At 34.4% G+C, this 16,142-nt stretch overlaps 1 long non-coding RNA gene across 1 annotated transcript; it reads right to left on the reverse strand.

Moving 5' to 3' along the window:
* Positions 1–432: 432 nt before the first annotated feature.
* On the reverse strand, positions 433–6,159 carry LOC134807297 (uncharacterized). Its single transcript, XR_010147387.1, has 3 exons — positions 6,041–6,159; positions 4,108–4,162; positions 433–2,112 (listed from the first exon to the last, which is right to left on the reverse strand). It is a non-coding gene; the product is annotated as an uncharacterized LOC134807297 (long non-coding RNA).
* Positions 6,160–16,142: the final 9,983 nt, after the last annotated feature.

Raw genomic sequence — 16,142 nt, forward strand, 5'->3', positions numbered from 1 at the left:
TATTTCTGTTTATTGAAAATTCCAACCCCTTTGGGCTTTGTTCTGAAGCTTCTCTTGACATTTTAGCTTTAGTCAGTTTGTCCTATTTGGCTTTACAGATGCTATATGGTCAATCATTTCTATCTACTACAACAACAACCTAATTCTAGGAGATCATTATGAGAAGACTGTGGATCTGAACTATTGGGTCCCCTTAGTCTCTTATTTGATCCAGATTTAGGGATATAATTACTCCAAGAAAGTCACATTGTACCACTATCTGGCCACCATTTGGGGATCACGGCAATCCGCAACTGTGGTGGAAGCTGTGTAGGGCAAAAGAAAAACATGTATATTTATTTTCAGAGTTCCATCATGTCAGATATCCCTATGGTTCACAGGCTTCAAAATTTGCTGAAAATTTAAAAGATAATATTATTGCATACACTCGGTAGAAGTGAAATTCACATTTTTATTCAATACACTTTAGATATGAAATAGCTAAAATCAGAATTATGTATATAAATCCACAGGTCTGTAACTAATTGATTAATAAACATTAGCTCTTACATCCAGGAAATAAACAATAGAATAGGTATGAGAGGAATAGGTGGCATTCAGGCCCAAAGATACTGCTGGACGCTAGAGGTACCCAACTACAGTATTGCATAGGAAAGGGTATTTTCTGAATAATGTAGAGGAAAGACAGTACCTCTGATTGGTTTAATAGTTTGGATTAACATGCTGTGTGATGTCAAAATTATTTAACCTTTCTTAGCCTATTTCCTTATAGATAAAAGAGAGTTAATGTCATCTACCTCATATAAATTTTGTAAATATGTAAATAAAGGCTCACAAATAGTTGCTACTATTTGTCGTTTATATATTCCAGATTCTGTGGTAAGGATTTAAAAGGTTATATTTCATTTAACACTCAGGAAAACTCTGTGATGTAAATTTGGTCATTACAATCATCTTGAAGATGAGAAAACCGAAGTTCAGAAAAGCTAAAAAGGCATTCCTAAGTTCTCATGGCTGGTAAAGGGTAGAACCAGAATTTGATTAGCTTCAATACTTTTAACCATGAAACTTATTCAGCATAAAGATACACCAGGATAAAGTAATTGCGGTTTTTGCTATTACTTTCAATGGCAAAAGTAATATGCCATTACTTTCAATGGCAAAAACTGCTCTTTTGTACAAACCTATAAATGGTATATAGGTCATGCCAAAAAGTATATTCCATTATCAGATTCTATGAAATAAATAGTATTAAGAAAAAATAATGAAGAAATTAGATTCTCCCAAACTGGCTGTCCATGTCTTGGTGGTCCAGCATCATTTACCTGGCCACAGGAAAGAATGTCAAAGAGAAATTAAAAACCCATTCATTATTTGTCTAATGAAAGTGTATCCAGGAAATAAGCCACAATAAACTGATATTATTTAACATGTAAACAATAAACAATAACAAAGAGATTTAGTTGTCTGAAAAGGAATTCTCACAGTGAGAATTCCTGTGAAAATCATGTAAGATCCCCAGAAAACCAAGAAATATGAATGAAAATGTCATATTTTGAAACAAAACAACAGGATATTCAAAGCCAGTCCTTGTGGTTTTTTGTTTGTCTGTGACAGAGTCTCACTCTGTTGCCCAGGCCAGAGTGCAGTGGTGTGATCTCCATTCACTGCAACCTCCAGCTCCCAAGTTCAGGCAATTCTCTTGCCTCAGCCTCCCGAGTAGCTGGGACTACAGGCATGTGCCACCATGCCCAGCTAATTTTTGTATTTTTAGTAGAGACAGGGTTTCACCATGTTGGCCAGGATGGTCTCCATTTTTGACCTCATGATCTGCCTGCCTTGGCCTCCCAAAGTGCTGGGAGCCACAGGTATGAGCCACCGTTCCTGGTCCAGTCCTTGTTTTTTGATGACATCTTAAGTCTTTACATCTTGGAGATTATCTGGAGAATCCTCTTGGCATAACCAAGTACAGAGTTGTCATTTCTGAATGTGTTACTCAATTTTCTAAATTGCTATATATTCACTTTTCTCAAAGACTAACAGAAAATGAAATGAGGATTGTGAAAAAACCATCTCCAGCAGGTTCCAATGATCCTTTTGGACAAAAGGTATCTGTAAAAGAAGGGAAAGAGTAGTTTCTTTATTCCCATCTTGTATTAATACTGCAGTGGGGAGGCACGGTTAAGAACACCCAGTATCACAATAATTAAATACTCAAGCCAAATATGTCAGACTTTATTTCCACTGAAGAGAATGTACACTGGTACATGGAGCAGGAAAGGTGTTTTGGAGGCAAATGTTCAAATCAGCAGGTATGTTTCACCTTTTCTAATTCACAGTTTATAAAGATAACCTGTCCAGAATTATCTCCAATCAATACTCTATTTACTGCCTCCTTTTGATTCTGATCATGAGTTTGAGAGACAACATCTATATTGTATTGTGAAACACATTCAATCTCTTTATCCACCCTCCAGGTCTCTTACGATGAAAAAGGTAATACCATCAAACATGGCATTGTAATCTCTTCTGGCCAGTCTATATTAAAATGGGTTCTTATTTTTCACTCATATCACACTATTTATATTTTCATTGTTTACTTCTCTAATATTGGAAAACATGACACATGTTCTTTTATGACTAATTTTTTATTAGTCATAATGACCCTGATAGAGTCATTGAAATCATCACATCCCTGCTCCCATATCACTTAAGTATATTTATCTCTATTCATGACTGGAAAAAAATATCTTCCTAACTTTGTCGCCATCAAACAACTCTCTGCTGAAGCTGTCAAACCCTATTAAAATAATAGTCCTTTTCTGCTGTAATCACCTCATACAAGATGGATAATCCTTCACCTTATATTTCTTTCTGTATTCAGTAACAGCGAGGGTGTTTAGACGCATTTTTAAAACAAAAGGCCAAAGGGAGCAAACTAAATGAATCTAAACAGAAAGGAAATATAGAATATAAAAATATTTTAATATCACTCAGATGAAAAGGAACCAAAATCATCAGTGAGCAGTTAACAGGTTGTTACTAAGTATTTGTGTTGTGCAGAGCATTGTACCATGTCATATGCAATCCTGTGGTAAATGTACTTATTTATGTATCCTACTGAACTACTCATTACAAGAACCATGCTGCTCATAGTGTGGTCAGCATATTGGGCCAGTCTCTGAGGAAACAGTTATAGAAATTGAGAGTTAGCATTATAAAACTTTTATATGAAATTAGGAAAATTTTATGACAGTTGAAATTAAAAAATGTTAATTTTTTTCTTTTCAGACCTAAAAAACATTAATTAATTTTTCTTTTCAAACCCTGAATGTAGCATTTCAAAAATAACTTTAAAACTATATTTTATACTTATTTTTGTATCTTTTTCTAGTAATTTATATATTTTATTAACTATTGGTCTAAAACAGAATGGGAAGAAAACTGGTTCTCACCGCAGATAGTGCAGAGGCACTGCCATGAGTATGGAATATTTCTTGGCCAGCTCTGTATTTCCTCATTGCATCCTGAAGTATAATAGAATCTACTTTGGGCAATCTATTACGTTCCTTTCATGGTGGATATATTCTATGTGTTATATAAATTTCACTATGTGTGTATATATATATATATATATATATATATATATATATATATATATACACACTATACATTCCAAGACAAAAAGCAAGCAAGATGACTAGAAAACCATGTTCCACCCAAATTTATGTCTTGTTATTTCAATATCTTCACCTCTGCTAGTTAAATGAGCTCTGCTAATCAGCAATGTGGGCACCATCTGGTTAGAAATGCAGAATCTCAGGCCTACAGAATCAGAAGCAGCATTTTAACAAGATCCCTAGGTGATTTGTATGCACATTGAAGTTTGAGGTACATTGGCTCAGACTAATGTGGAAGCTCCTAAAATGTCAAAAACATCATAGCTTCTAAGACTGTCACTAACATTAAAAACTTCGGTGCAACATGAAGCATATTTCATTAGTCAGGGCTTCAGCTCATTAAAAAAAAATGCCAATGTACACCTAAATCCCTGAGTTCAATTCATTTTGATTTTAAACTTATTCTCAGCATTCTTTTGCTACTTACATGGTGGAACTCCTTGAACAGAATAACAGACCATAGTGCCTGCCTGGAATTCAGACTGGAAAAGATTGAAATGTAAGTCACCCTGGGCTCTTTTAATTTAATATAGTCAAATTCAGTTATCCCATATTAACCCCAATCTAAGGTACATGGAGAACCTGGCCAGAAGATCTCTCTGGTCAACCTTCCTATTATATAGTGAAGAGAACCAGGACAGGGATTAAAAACCAGTGGAAAAAGCATTTGCTTGAGGAGCCCATAGCTTCAAATGTAAGTTGCAAAATATTCTAAATGAAAGAAGGGCCTGTTCTTTAATTGATTCATGCAGGAGGTGTTTTGTCTCCAAAATTACTATGAATTCTTAAGAAATCTTGCTAAATATTTTCCTATCAACCACTTCACTGTCTTCTCTGGCAACATCTATTGCTGGTCATCTCTTCTTCGCTAACTCTATTCTTTGGATATGTTTCAAGTTGTTGCAATTTCCACATCTCTCAAAGAGGCAACACAACATAGAGGAAAAATATATGGCCAGCTCTAGATACAGACAAACTTAGGTTAAAATTTCAGCTTTGCCTCTTACAAACTGTGTTTCCTTGAGCAATTTGGCTAACCTTTATGAACCTCTGTGACTACGTGAATATCAAATTTACTGGGTTACGAGAATGGCAACAAACAACATAAGATGTTTGGTAAATGGTAGTTGTCACCATTATGCAATTACTGTATATGTATATAAATATGCTGTGTAATTGTGTGTGTATAAATTATATATGTGTATATGTGTTTGTGTGTGTGTGTGTGTGTGTATGCTTTGTTGACCATGATAAGCTTTGAACTCCATGAATTCTTTATCTCTAAATTTCCATTGACTTGCATAGTGCTTAAAATGATTGCTGAATGGAAATAGTATAAGTGAAATAATGAATGAATGAATGAATGAAAAAATAGATAAACATTAATTGAACTAAATTGATAGAATACAATGCTGTCACCATTCTTGATTAGTCTCAAAGGCTATATATTCTGCCATGTGTTATTATCCTTATAGTTGTACTTGACCATAATGCATTTTTCACAGTTCCAGTTTCAATGTCAGCTTCTCCCCTTTGGGAAGCCTTTCTTGACTAAGTCAGTGTGCTTTTTTCTCCTCCTCTAGATCTGTGTAGTTCATATATCTGAAACACTGACTTCATCTCACTCATGAGAATTCAACAGTTATGCTAAAGATTGTGCTATGGGAGCTCCTAGAGGTAGGTGCGTTGCACCTTCTTGAAAATGAACTGCAATGCAAACAGATTTGCTTTGGGGACTTGGAGTTGATATTCTTGACTTAGGTATGTCTGCCATCTTAGGAAACAGTAACACTCTCCTGAGAGTAAAATATCCTAAGATCATTACAGCCCAGTTCCTGTAGGTTATTTTAAACACTGACTCACAAGCTCAGAAAAATTTTGGCAAGATAGATTGGAATGAGAGTCAGAGTTTGTGTAGGATGTGGCTGTTTGAAAATCGGGAAGCTCATGTAAGACCTAAACATAGGGCAAAAAGGAAAAAAAAAAAATAACCCACACATATAAATCCTGAAGATGGATGAGGGAGTAGGATGGGGTGTTGAAGAAAGTATTGGCAAGAATGAAGAAGGTTTTTTTTGTAAACAGATTCTTAGGAATGAGAGACACATACTCACTAAGCAAGCAGTAAAAAGGGGGTGATACACAAACAGCAAATGTGTGAAGAGAAAGTAACTTGTAATGGGGGGAAATAATTGAATAAGGTCTTTTCTTTGCCACTGAAGCAGGTAGCTGTGCACATATTTTTAGAAAATTATACTTTATCTGACCCAGATAATTATACTTTATCTGGTCTTACACATTCCTTGTCATTATTTTCAAATATTAGTGAATGAAATATTTAAGCACTATCTGTAATTTACCTTTCTTGTCTCAATTTTTATTCTTCACCACATACTCTTCATCTCTGTGCCCTGGTACTATACCAATTTCAAATAATTGCCTTTCTTCAACTGACCACACCCTTTCATTTCCCTTGATACTGAAAGATAATTAAATGAGAAAGTTTACATTTATTCCTTAATACAGTGCAAGGATCAGCAAACTTTTACTGTAAAGTGCTAGATAATAAATATTGTGTCTGTAATAAAGGACATATGGTCTCTGTTACAACTCTAACTGCTATTGCAGTGTGAAAACAGTCATAGACAATACACATACAATTGATTATAGCTGTGCTGCAATAAAGCCTGTTTACAAAAGCAGGCAGCAAACAGGCTGGATTTGACACCAGATGGTAGTTTATTGACCCCTGCTATAGTGCCTGACACATTGTAAGTGCTCAATGAATATGAACTCTTTATCATCTATTGCTTTCCTCCTTTTGGAATGAGATTCTCCCTTCCATGTTTTCTCACTCTCTGGGAAACTCCTACTTATCTTTCTCACGTGAATCCATTTATCTGCATCTCCAGGCAGATTTTCCATGACAATTTTTGTTATAACCCAAAACTAAATCCCATTTTTGGCTGTTTTCAATGTACCAGGTACAAAACTCATTGCTTTAAAAACATCTTCATGCACTTTTTGAAATCCCCATGTGCTTGTTATGATCATGTCCATTCTCACTGATAAGAAAATTATTGTGTAAGCTGGGCACGGTGGCTCAAGCCTGTAATCCCAGCACTTTGGGAGGCTGATGCTGGCGAATCACAAGGTCAGGAGATCGAGACCATCCTGGCTAACATGGTGAAACCCCGTCTCTACTAAAAATACAAAAAATTAGCCGGGCATGGTGGTGGGCGCCTGTAGTCCCAGCTACTTGGGAGGCTGAGGCAGGAGAATGGCGTGAACCTGGGAGGCGGAGCTTGCAGTGAGCTGAGATCGCACCACTGCACTCCAGCCTGGGTGACAGAGAGAGACTCCATCTCAAAAAAAAAAAAAAAAAAGTTCCACAAAACTAAAAAAAAAAAAAAAAAAGAAAACTATTGTGTAAAACGCTTAAATAATATACCCAAAATGACACAACTTGTAAATACTTTTTCCTCTGTGTACTTGCTGAAAATGCAATGCAGGCATTCAGTGATTACATTGCTTTTTAATTTGATGCAATTCCATTTGTCTATTTTTACTTTTGTTGTCTGTGCTTTTGGATTTATGTCCAAAATAGTCATTGCCCAGAACAATGTCATGGAGCTTTCCCCCTATGTTTTCTTCTAGTTGGTTTCCAGTTTCAAATCTTACATAGAAGTCTTTAATTCATTTTAAGTATATTTTCATATGTGGTATAACATAAGATTCTAATTTTATTATTTATCATATGGATATCCAGTTGTCCAACATCATCCATGGAAGAGACTGTCCTTTCTCCACTGTGTATTCTTGGTACCTTTGTCAAAAATCAATGAACTGTAAATATGTGGGTTTATTTCTGAGCTTTCCATGCCATTGGTCTATGTGTCTGTTTTGATGCCAATACCATGTTGTTTTGATTACTATAGCTTTGTATTAAATTTGGAAGTCAGGTAGTGTGATACTTCCAGTTCTGTTCTTTTTGTTCAAGACTGGTTATCTGGGTTCTTTTGTGGTTCTACATAAATTTTAAAATTATTTTTTTCTCTTTCTATGAAAGATGTCATTGTTAGTCTGATAGGGGTTACATTGAACCTATAGATTGCTTTGATTAGTATAAACATTTTAACACATTAATTCTTATAATCACTAAACATGGAATGAATGACTATTTATGTCTTCAATTTATTTTGTCTATTTTTTATGGTTGCTAATGTACAGGTCTGGTATGTCTTTGGTTAAATTTATCCTAAGTATTGTAGTTTTTGTAGCTATTGTAAATAGGATTGTTTTATTCATTTATTTCTTTTTCTAGAAATGAAATCAGTACATCCAAGAGATATCTGCACACCCGTTGATATTTATAACAGCCAAAATATGGAATCAACCTAAGTGTCCTTCAGTGGATGAATGAAAAAAGATAATATGGAATACTATTCAGCCTCAAAAAGAAATACTGTCATTAGTTATGACATGGATAAACCTGAAGGACATTATGTTAAGTGAATAAAGACTAGGCACAGAGAGACAAATTCTGCATGATTCCACTTATAACTGTTGAACTCATAGAAGTAGATGGTAGAATAGAAGTTACCAGGATCTAGGGGTTGGGGAAAGGTATTGAAACAATATTGGTCTAGGTATACAAAATTTCAGGTACATAAAAGGAATAAGTTCAAGAGCTCCATTGTACAACATGGTTACTATACTAAATAACAATATATTGTATGTATTCTTGAAAATTGCTGACAGATTTTAAGTGTTCTTACCAAAAAAAAAGCAACTACACCAAGTAATGAATATGATAATTAGCTCAATTTAGTCATTTCAATATATATATGTATTTCAAAATATGTTGTGCACAAAAAATATGTACAATTTTATGTGTCAATTAAATAAATAAATGCCTTTAAAATGGAAGGAAAAATATAGAAGAAAAATTTCCGGAAATTATAAAAGTCACATTTCTTCTTATTGACAAAGCATAAAAAACTTAAAGTAATTAAAATGAAAACAATCCACAAGAGATTTATTGCAGTACAATTTCAAAACCAAAAACAAAGAGAAGACTTCAGACACAATGAGAAAAATCTTATTATAAATAAATAAAAACAATTATACCAGTGCAGATTCATCAAGTGAAGAACTTAAAATTTAATGCAAAATAACATTTTCCAGTTGCTGAGAGAAAATAATTCTTAATCTAGAATTGTATTTCCTAACTAAAATATGACTGGAGAATGGAGCAAAAAAATTACCCCAGATATTATGTATATGACTGTATAAAACTACAGCAATACAGTCTAATTTAGGAGTAAAAATTATTATAAAATACCTGAAATCTTGACAAATATAATAAAAATAAAGGTAATATGAAGATTGAAGTTTAGATGTTCATCATATTACTTTGAAGTAGAGTAACAAAATGTAATAAATTTAGACTTTGTTAAATTAAATGACCAGGCTCACATTCATATAATCAAATAAATTTTTAAAATAATAAACACAAATAAGTGTGTGTAACTTTTAAATTTGTAGAATGAGAAGAAAAATTAATTGTAAATCTCAATTCAATATAAGGCAAAAGGCAGGAATAAAGAAAAATGAAAAGCAGAACAAATAAACAAAATAAAATGACTATAAATAAATGAAAATTATCAGTAATTACAATAAGTATAATCAGATATGGTATTATATATATTTTATGTATTAATAAGATTATTTAAAAGAGTTCATCAGATTAGATTTTTAAAGTCTAGCTATATGCCTATTATAGCCACACTTTAGCATAAAGAGAAAGGAGTATTTAAATTAAACAAAATAGAAAAAAGGCCACAGGCAATTAATATAGAGTGTCTATACTGATATGAGAAAAAGTAAACTTTAAGGTAAAAAATAATATTTTTTGAACTAAAGAGGTTCAAATTGAAATTTAAAATTTGACTATCATAAGCAGCTACTGATTTAGGAAACAAGTATATAAGGCAAAAAACCTACCAAAATTGCAAGACAATATATAAATCTTTCATCAACTTCAGAAAATTTAACATTTTTCTTTGAATAATTGATGAACCTTGTAGGAATGTAGTAGCTAATCTCAAAGACATATACTGAGCCCTGTACACAACAGTTTAAGAATATTTTTTCTTCTTAAGCAAAAATTCAAATTGCTTCCAAGCAATTTTTATTCTACAGTCAATGTCCTCTGAACATAATGTAATTATGATTGGATATCATTGTCAGAAACATAACTAAAGATAAGACATAAGCTAGAAATTAAGTCATATATTGTTAATAATATATAGTTAACCATGAGATTATAATGGAAATTAAATAAACAATAAAATAATTTATTCATTGCAAATTTTTGAGGAACTGCTAAAACTGAATTTACAGTCCTTTCACAGTAATGCTTATGTTTGAAAAAGCCAAAATTATTGAGGTATGAATGCAACAGCAGAAGCTAGAAAAGGAAAACAAGCAACCAAAATAAAATAGAAAAAAAGCATGGTAGATACAAAAATAAAGATACAAAAGAAGGTAATAATAAATTTATTGATGATTATTTGAAGCTGATAAAAATAGACAAATCTTTGTTAACCATGATCAAGAGAAAAACAGATAATGCATATAAATAATAATACATGAAAAAGGGACAAAATTGCAGAAACTGCTGTGATTTTTTTAACTCACAAAGGACTATGCTAACATTTTTGCCAGTAAATTTGGAAACTTGGATGACATCTACAATAGCTAAGAAAAAAGAAACGTCAAACTTATTTTTAAAGAGGCTTATGTGAGCCTATGAAGCTCTTAAATGTGAGACCTCAAACTATAAGAATTCTAGAAGAAAACCTAAGAAATACTATTATAGACATCAACCTTGGGAAAGAATTTCTGACTAAGCTCTCAAAAGCAATTGCAACAAAAACAAAAATTGACAACGGGGACCTAATTAAACCAACGAGCTTTGGCGAAGCAAAATAAACTATCAGCAGAGTAAACAGATGGCCTTTATAAAGATAAAGGAGTATTTAAATTAAGGAGTGAGAGAAAATATTCACTAACTACACATCTGAAAAAGGTTTAATATCCAGAATCTATAAGGAACTTAAACAACTTAACAAGCAAAAACCAAATAACTCCATTTAAAAATGGGCAAAAAACATGAACAGACACTTATCAAAAGAAGACTTACAAGCAACCAACAAATATATGAAAAAATGTTTTACATTACTAATCATGTGGAAAATGCAAATCAAAACCACCATGAGAGACCCTCTTACAATAGTCCGAATGGCTATTATTAAAATGTCAAAAAACAGCAGATGCTGGTGAGGCTGTGGAGAAAAGGGAATGCTTATACACTGTTGGTGGGAATATAAATTCATTCGGCCTTTGTGAAAAGCAGTTTGGAGAGGTTTCAAAGAATTTAGAACTACTGATACAACAGAGGCAGGAGGCAGAGAAACTCTAGGCAGACGGTGGCAGGTCCCTGACAAAGTCCCACCTTCAAGTCAAAAAGCCTGAAACCTGTGACCCAAAGTGAGAACTTCTATCCCTGTTTTCCCACTCGACTGTTGCCTTTTTCTAAACTGCCTATGGACCACCCGAACGCCCATCCTGTTCCTATAAAGACCCTTGGACTCAACTGGAGAGGAGCGGAGAAGTGGCTGGTCATCGGAGAGAAGCGACTTGACTTCAGAGGGATGGTTTGATGGCTTGACTTCAGGGAAGAGTCCCGCCAGAGACCACCAGACTCGAGGGGAAGATAACCTGCCCTTCCATGCCCTTTCCATTTTCCCTACTCGCTAAGAGCCGCTTTCATTGTTCAATAAAATCCTCCACATTCACCGTCCTTCAATTCGTTCATACAACATAATTTTTCCTGCGCACTAGACAAGAGCTTGGGAGCCATGAGTGTGGATACCCCAAAAAAGGCTATCATACTGGCCCTTTGCCCTCGATGGCAGAGGGCAGCTGCACCACATGACAAGGCAAAGGGCCCACTGAACTGTTAACACTTAAGCCATCCACGGATGGCCGAGCTAAAAGAGCACTATAACATGCCCTTTGAGGTTTGGGGGTCTCAGGCACCCCAAGCTGGGTGCTGCCACAGGCCGGCATGGAGTTTGCTCCTGCCACTGCCTCAAAGTAGCCAGCTGGATCCTGTGCTAGTTCATTTACTTGCTCCCTCCCACAAGGGGTTGAGTGTGGCAAACCGAGTAAATGGAGTTTGTTCCTCCCAGAGCCCTAAAGTGCTCGCTCCAGTTCCTGCAGTCTTTCGCTCACATGCTCCCTCCTGCGAGGGTTAGACAGGGGCAGGCTGAGTAAACGAGGCACCCTTGTCGCGAGTCCCAAGAAGCAGTCAAGAAAATATCATGCTTCACTACTGTTTGACCCAGCAATCCAATTACTAGGCATATATTCAAAAATAAATAAATAATCTTAACAAAAAGATACATGCACTCCCATGTTCATTGCAGCCCTATTTACCACAGCAAAGACACGAATCAACCTGGTTGACCCTCGAGTGTGGATTAAATAAAGAACATGTGGTACATATATGCCATGGAATTCTATGCAGCCATAAAAAAGAACAAAATCATTTATTTTGCACCAACACACATACAACTGGAGGCCATTATCCTAGGCAAATGAATGCAGGAACAGAAAACCAAATATTGCATATTCTCACTTATAATTGGGAGCTAACCACTGGGTACTCATGGACATAAAGATGGCAATGATAGAAACTGGGGACTATTAGAGGGAGTGGGGAAGGAAGGGAACAAGGTTTTCAAAGGTATTAGGTACTATGCTCAATACCTGGGTGATGGAAACATTCGTACACCAAACTTCGGCATCATGCAATATGCTCAGTTAACAAATCTGTACATGTACTCCCTAAATCTAAAAGAAAATTTTAATTAAAAAGTATGTAAAGCTTATAAATTTAAAATACATTTAATCAGTGGGAGAAAAAATAAACTATTGCAACAACAATTTCATATTATTTCAGTGTTGGGTTTTAGCAAACATTTGATAAAAATATATTTTCAATTTTATATGAAGATTTCCAAAGAATAAAAAAGAAGGAATATTCTCAAAATTACTTCATAATACTACAATAATCTTGATTGTAATGTAAGACAATAATAACATGATAAAAAATATAGACCAACAACATCCACTAAAAATTGACATGAAGTCTTCTCTTTTTTTTCTTTCTTTTTTTTTTTTTTTTGAGATGGAATCTCACTCTGTCACGAGGCTGGAATGCAGTGGCATGATCTCGGCTCACTGCAACCTCTGCCTCCCAGGTTCAAGTGATTCTCCTGCCTCAGCCTCCCCAGTAGCCAGAAATACAAGCACACGCCACCACGCCCAGCTAGTTTTTGTATTTTTAGAGACAAAATTTCACCATGTTTGCCAGGAAGGTCTTGATCTCTTGACCTCGTGATCCGCCCGCCTGGCCTCCCAAAGGGCTGGGATTACAGGCATGAGCCACTGCACCCAGCCAACATGAAATCTTAAATATAATATTGCCCAGCAAAATTCAGCTATGGAATGAAATTATATCAATATCTGTGTGTGTGTGTGTGTGTGCGTGTGTGTGTGTGTGTGTGTGTACAAATTTTGGCTTTTAACTAGAAATTGTATAATGTCATTCACCAAAGTATCAGTTTAAAAGAGACAAAAATATTTAGTCATGTCAATAGATTCAGAAAAATGATTAATACCCATTTATAATTTAAATTAAAATAATTCTTAATAAACAAACAATGCAAGAGAACATTTTTAACTTCATAAATGGAAGTGACCCAATATCTCCACAAATATAATATTGATAGATAAAAATTTTAAAGCATTACCTTTAGATCCTGGAATCAGATAAGGATATTGTTATCACTATCTCTAGTCAACATTGTGCTAAGAGTTCTATCCAGCGTTGTAAACATAAAAGTTCTAAGAATTGAAAATTGAAGGAATAAACTGTCATTCCACTCAGACATATGATAACCTACTTACAAGAAAATATTCATAAATATAATCATATATGTAATTAAGCTTTGCACTACAATTGCTTAATATGAAAACAATATTCAAAAACAATGATGGCTAAGGTGTGGAGATGCAGTTCTGTTACGGCACCGTAAGCCCACTACTGCCCAACCCTCTTACTAACTACAGCTAAAAATCATGGACAAAATTAAAAAAATTAAAACAATAACAACAACAACTACCTAGGACTAGGAAAATAAGTACAAGTAGATGGACTGTGAGGGAAATTTAGAACTCAAAGAAGTAATCCACATAAATTAAAATTTCCTACTCATTTTTTCTCTCCTGGCTTTGCCCTCAATGTGAATCCCAGTCCAGAGTAACACAGTGTCCTGGCATTCTAACTGTCTGATAAAAAACTTAAGTTTCTGATTAGAAGAATGAGAAAAAATGTGACCTCTGCAGGCAGAACACTTTAACTGCTGAGCTGCACATGGGACAGAACCCAACCTGTGTAACAATGGCTATTGTTTGAACTATCATCCAGAGTGCGAGAAATGATTTGCTGTCTAAACCTGACCAGGCTGAGAAACAAAAACTTCTACGTTGTACAGAGGCATATGACAAGACCCCAGATCTACACAGCATAATCTTCACAATATCCAGGGCATGATCCCAAATTATTAATCATTCAGAGAACTAGGGATCTGATTTTCTAAAGCTAAGACCATCAAAGAATACCAACCCCCCAAAAAATTAGATAGAGAAACTATCAGACGATGACTTTAAACAACTATTGTAACTATGCTTCATGACATAAAAGAAAACCTCATTTTTAAACGAATGAAAAACTATCTAAATTGTCCTTTATTTATTTTTAAAATGAAGTTATTATCAAACCCTTTTCTCCCAAAACACTAGCCTCATATAATTTTAACTAGTGAGCTCTATCAAGCACTCAGATAAGAAATTACATTTTTTCAAAGCATGACAATGACATATAAAAATTACAAATCCATATTCTTCACAAATTTAGATGGAAAAAATAATTTAAAATGTTAACATTTAATCCAATAATATATAGGACAATACATCATAAACAATTAAGGTTTATGAAAGGTTAGTTCAACATTAAAAATTAGTTCTGTAATGTAGCCTATCAATGGAATAAAGAAGAAACAATTATCATTTCAATAAGTGCATAAAAATTATCTACAAAAGTTCAACAATTATCATGATTTTAAAAATGCAGCAAACCAGGAATTCCTCAAACTGACAAAAAGCACCTGGAAAAAAAACTACAGTCAACACTGTACTTAATGATAAACAACTGAAATGTTTGCCTTTGAGATTGGAAATAAGGTGAGAATTCCTGATTTTATCATTTAAATAAATAATCAGATTGAAAAGAAATAAGCAAAACTGTTTCTATAAAATAAGATAATCTAATTGTTTACATAGAAAATCTCAAGGAATCTATAAAACAATTATTAGAACTAATAAGCAAATTTAGGAAGTTCATAAGATGAAAAGTTAATATACAAAAAGTAATTGTATTCACACACACACACACACACACACACACACACAAACACACACACATATGGACAACAGAACATTGAAAAACTTTTTAAAAAACATATAAAATACCTAAGAATAAATCTACCAAAAATGTCTAAGAGTTCTACACTTAAAATTATAAAAGTTCACTGAGATAAAGAAGATCTAACTAAATAAAATGACTTAACATGGGTATGGATTGAAAGACCCAACAAAATTCCAATTACAATTCCATCAATGCCATCAGGAGTTTTTATAGAAATTGGCAAACTGGCCAGGCGCGGTGACTCACGCCTGTAACCCCAGCACTTTGGGAGGCCAAGGCGGGTGGATCACGAGGTCAGGAGATGGAGACCATCCTGGCTAACATGGTGAAACCCCGTCTCTACTAAAAATACAAAAAAAAAAATTAGCTGGGCGTGGTGGCGGTTGCCTGTAGTCCCAGCTACTCGGGAGGCTGAGGCAGGAGAATGGCGTGAACCCGGGAGGCGGAGCTTGCAGTGAGCCGAGATCGTGCCACTGCACTCCAGCCTGGGCGACAGAGCGAGACTCCGCCTCAAAAAATAAAATAAAATAAAATAAAAAAATAAAAATAAATAGAAATTGGCAAAGTGATTCTAAATTTTATGTAAAAATGTAGAGTTCAGAATAAATAAACCAACTTTAAGAGGAACAAATTTGGAGCACTTACTGTACCTGGAGTCAAGTATTACTCTTAAAAGCTATAGTAATCAAGACATTTGGTATTCATACAAATACACATATAGATCAATGTTACAGAAAAGAGAAAGAAGAAATAAACCCATACATACTAATTTAACTAATTTTCAACAAAGATGTCAAGGCAATTGAATGGGGAAATATGTATTTTTCTGTTTTAGAGTCCCT

This window comes from Pan troglodytes, chromosome 9 (assembly GCF_028858775.2).
Source record: "Pan troglodytes isolate AG18354 chromosome 9, NHGRI_mPanTro3-v2.0_pri, whole genome shotgun sequence".
NCBI lineage: Eukaryota > Metazoa > Chordata > Mammalia > Primates > Hominidae > Pan > Pan troglodytes.